General features: G+C 62.5%; 1 pseudogene; it reads left to right on the plus strand.

Annotated features, from left to right (window-relative positions):
* The window catches only part of LOC126475619 (large subunit ribosomal RNA), a 7978-nt pseudogene that overhangs the window by 1002 nt on the left and 1976 nt on the right, over window positions 1-5000 (plus strand).

The raw sequence follows: 5000 nt of genomic DNA on the forward strand, positions 1-5000 counted from the left end.
AAGGTCTCGCCTTGCGCGGGCCGAGGGAGGATGGGGCTTCCCCGCCCTTCACGGGGCGGCGGCCTCCGCACTCCCGGGGCGTCTCGTCCTCATTGCGAGGTGAGGCGCACCTAGAGCGTACACGTTGGGACCCGAAAGATGGTGAACTATGCCTGGCCAGGACGAAGTCAGGGGAAACCCTGATGGAGGTCCGTAGCGATTCTGACGTGCAAATCGATCGTCGGAGCTGGGTATAGGGGCGAAAGACTAATCGAACCATCTAGTAGCTGGTTCCCTCCGAAGTTTCCCTCAGGATAGCTGGTGCTCGTACGAGTCTCATCCGGTAAAGCGAATGATTAGAGGCCTTGGGGCCGAAACGACCTCAACCTATTCTCAAACTTTAAATGGGTGAGATCTCCGGCTTGCTTGATATGCTGAAGCCGCGAGCAAACGACTCGGATCGGAGTGCCAAGTGGGCCACTTTTGGTAAGCAGAACTGGCGCTGTGGGATGAACCAAACGCCGAGTTAAGGCGCCCGAATCGACGCTCATGGGAAACCATGAAAGGCGTTGGTTGCTTAAGACAGCAGGACGGTGGCCATGGAAGTCGGAATCCGCTAAGGAGTGTGTAACAACTCACCTGCCGAAGCAACTAGCCCTGAAAATGGATGGCGCTGAAGCGTCGTGCCTATACTCGGCCGTCAGTCTGGCAGTCATGGCCGGTCCTTGCGGCCGGCCGCGAAGCCCTGACGAGTAGGAGGGTCGCGGCGGTGGGCGCAGAAGGGTCTGGGCGTGAGCCTGCCTGGAGCCGCCGTCGGTGCAGATCTTGGTGGTAGTAGCAAATACTCCAGCGAGGCCCTGGAGGGCTGACGCGGAGAAGGGTTTCGTGTGAACAGCCGTTGCACACGAGTCAGTCGATCCTAAGCCCTAGGAGAAATCCGATGTTGATGGGGGCCGTCATAGCATGATGCACTTTGTGCTGGCCCCCGTTGGGCGAAAGGGAATCCGGTTCCTATTCCGGAACCCGGCAGCGGAACCGATACAAGTCGGGCCCCTCTTTTAGAGATGCTCGTCGGGGTAACCCAAAAGGACCCGGAGACGCCGTCGGGAGATCAGGGAAGAGTTTTCTTTTCTGCATGAGCGTTTGAGTTCCCTGGAATCCTCTAGCAGGGAGATAGGGTTTGGAACGCGAAGAGCACCGCAGTTGCGGCGGTGTCCCGATCTTCCCCTCGGACCTTGAAAATCCGGGAGAGGGCCACGTGGAGGTGTCGCGCCGGTTCGTACCCATATCCGCAGCAGGTCTCCAAGGTGAAGAGCCTCTAGTCGATAGAATAATGTAGGTAAGGGAAGTCGGCAAATTGGATCCGTAACTTCGGGATAAGGATTGGCTCTGAGGATCGGGGCGTGTCGGGCTTGGTCGGGAAGTGGGTCAGCGCTAACGTGCCGGGCCTGGGCGAGGTGAGTGCCGTAGGGGTGCCGGTAAGTGCGGGCGTTTAGCGCGGGCGTGGTCTGCTCTCGCCGTTGGTCGGCCTCGTGCTGGCCGGCGGTGCAGGATGCGCGCGCCTGCGCGGCGTTCGCGCCCCGGTGCTTCAACCTGCGTGCAGGATCCGAGCTCGGTCCCGTGCCTTGGCCTCCCACGGATCTTCCTTGCTGCGAGGCCGCGTCCGCCTTAGCGTGCTCCTCCGGGGGCGCGCGGGTGCGCGGATTCTCTTCGGCCGCCATTCAACGATCAACTCAGAACTGGCACGGACTGGGGGAATCCGACTGTCTAATTAAAACAAAGCATTGCGATGGCCCTAGCGGGTGTTGACGCAATGTGATTTCTGCCCAGTGCTCTGAATGTCAACGTGAAGAAATTCAAGCAAGCGCGGGTAAACGGCGGGAGTAACTATGACTCTCTTAGGAGTAACTATGACTCTCTTAAGGTGGCCAAGTGGCGGCGGTGTGGCTGCATCCGGACTTGGCTTTTCGAAGTGCGGTCTTGATGTAGTCGTGCTGCTGCTGCGAGGTGCCTTCCTTGGGTTATGGTTACAGGGAGAGTGATGCGCAATACATGGGCCTAGCCCTCTTAGCCTCTCCTCTCCTGCGGTCTTCTCCCCTTCTCGTGGGCCCGCTGATTTTCGCAGAGTGGAAGACCGCACCAGGGGCTTGGGGGGGTTACCAGCCCCCCCTCGCACTATCCCTTTTTTTAGTTGGGGGCAGTATTCAGAGAAAAAGTGGTGGCCCTTCCGCTGAAGGTGCCACCCCAACTCCCCCAGCACCTAGCCGGCCAACCGGCCGTGCCGAAAATCTTGTAACTTTTGCAGCTGTATACGCCTGTAGTGAGTGCCACCGCAGCTTCACCACCAAGAACGGTCTCGGGGTCCATCGCCGCCGCCAACACCTTGCGGCCGCCAACGCGGAGATCGTCACGGAGAGGCATCGCGCGAGGTGGACGGAGGAAGAAGTCCTGTCGCTCGCCAAGGCGGAGGCCGAACTGTTCCTCGAGAGGGACGCCCGGTTCTTCTTTGTAAATCAAGAGCTCATCAGGATGTTCCCCGACCGAACGCTTGAGGCAATCAAGTGCCGACGGCGGCAAGCTGCCCACAAGCAGCTTGTCCGCCAATTCATGGAGGCGCTTGAGATCGGTCGGGGGGAAGAGCCGGCGTCCCGCCGGGGAGCAGCGAGCCCGCTGCCTGACGCGGGCGAGGCCGCTGCGCCGCCCGTCGACGCAGCCGAGGACTTCGCGGCCGACACCACCGGGCCGCCGCCGGAGGGGCCGACTGACGCCGCCATCTGGGAGCATCTGGCGGGGCTACCCGCTTCCGCCCAGCGTTTCTCTGCCCTGGATCGTGTCATAGGTCTGGGGCGGGGCACGCCGCCCGATGTCATCCTGGGCATGCTCACGGATGCCCTTGCGTCGGTCGGGTCCAGAGGGGAGAGATCGATCACCAGGACACAGCGGCCGCGCCAACCATCGAAGCGGCCGCCTGCCGCGCCGCCGACGCAGAAGCGCAAGCGGCGCCGCTGGGAGTACGCGAGAACGCAGGATGCCTTCCGACGGTCGCGTGCACGTTGCGTGCGCGGCCTCTTGGATGGCACCCTGCTCCAGCCGCCACCTGCCATCCCTGGTCTGCTGGACTTCTGGGCGGACCTCTTCACCAAGAAGCCCATCTCCACCGCGGGCTTCATTCGTGACCGCCTCCTCCCGCACTCGGAGCCTGTCGCTCCCGAGTGCCTATGGGGGCCGGTCACACATGAGGAGGTCGCCGCCGCGTTGCCGCCCAGGGGATCAGCAGCCGGGCCGGACGGCCTTACCCCAGCGGAGTTGCGGCGCCTGCCGCACGAAGTCCTGGTGAAAGTGATGAATCTCTTCCTTCTGGCCCGCGCCCTTCCGGAACGCCTGCTTCGCGCGCGAACGTCCCTTCTCCCGAAGACGGCTGCACCAACATCCCCCGCTGACTTTCGCCCCATTACGGTCTGCTCGGTGTTGGCGCGGACCTTTCACAAGGTTCTCGCGTCACGCCTGATGCGCGCATGTGCTGTGGACGAACGTCAGCGGGCATTCATCCCTCGGGATGGGATGTTGGAAAATACCTTCATCTTGGACACTGCTCTCACCGACGCAGTTCGCTCCTGCCGCTCTGTCTTTGTGACATCGATCGACGTATCTAAGGCATTCGATTCGGTAGATCATGCTGCCCTTCGCCCCGTGCTGAAGGCGCATGGCCTGCCGGATTGTTTTGTCGAGTATGTCGAGCGGTGCTACGAGGGCAGCACGACAGTGATAGCGGACGGCGCCGGCGTGGGCGTGTCTGTGCAGCCAGCACGGGGCGTTCGCCAGGGCGATCCCCTCTCCCCCCTCCTGTTCAACTTTGCGGTGGACTACGTTTTAGGCCAACTGCCCTCCCACATCGGAGCTCGGATCCTCGGTCGCAGAGTCAACGCTGCGGCCTTTGCAGATGACGTCTTGCTGTTTGCAGCGACCCCGAGGGGCTTGCAGTCCCTCATCGACGCAGCTACCGCAGCCCTCGCCCACCTGGGGCTGCAGATCAACGCCCGGAAGTGTTTCACCCTCGCCTTAGTCGCGTCAGGGCGCGAGAAGAAGGTGAAGGTGGACAGCAATGTCACCTTCACAGCAGGCAATACCACCATGCCTGCCCTGCGTGTGGGTGAAACCTTCCGGTACCTGGGGCTGCAATTCTCCACGGCGGGTCGCTGTGTCTTCAATCCACGTCGCCACCTGGTGGAGCAGCTTGACGTCATCTCCCGAGCTCCGCTGAAGCCGCAACAGCGCCTCCACGCTCTCACCAACGTACTTCTCCCTGGCCTGTACCACGGGCTGGCCCTCAGCCGCACCCGGGTGGGTGCATTGAAGTCGGCCGACGTCACCATCCGGGCCGCCGTCAGGAGATGGTTCCGCCTTCCGGCGGACACCCCCCTGGGATACTTCCACGCTCCTGTTGCCCAGGGGGGCCTCGGCATTCCATCTTGCCGATGGATGGGTCCGACCCTCCGCCGGTCCCGTCTCCTGGCGCTGAAGAAGATAGGGCCAGCCTGCGACGGTGCAGGCATGGATGAGGTGCAGCGTGAGATTGAGGTGCTGGAGCGCCACCTAATGTGGGAGGGCCACCTCCTCAAATCGTCAACGCAGGTTGGGGAAATGTGGGCGGCGCGCCTACACATCGCCATTGACGGTGCGGCGCTCTCATCTTCTGCCGCCGTCAGTGGCCAACATCAGTGGGTCGCCGACACCAGTCGCCTGCTATCTGGGCGTGAATACATCGACGCCCTCCGCGCCCGCATCAACGCCTTCCCTACGAAGGCACGGCGCAGTCGCGGGCGGGAGGCGGACACCAGATGCCGCGCGGGGTGCCAGGCCGTGGAGACCGCCAACCACGTACTTCAGGCTTGCTTTAGGACGCACGGGTCCCGGGTCAAGCGCCATGACGCTGTAGTGCGTTATGTCGCCCGTGGACTCGCGCAGAGGGGCTTCAATGTCTCTGTGGAGCCCCACCTCCGAACACCTGAGGGCATCCGCAA

Source organism: Schistocerca serialis, chromosome 4 (genome assembly GCF_023864345.2).
Source record: "Schistocerca serialis cubense isolate TAMUIC-IGC-003099 chromosome 4, iqSchSeri2.2, whole genome shotgun sequence".
Lineage (NCBI taxonomy): Eukaryota > Metazoa > Arthropoda > Insecta > Orthoptera > Acrididae > Schistocerca > Schistocerca serialis.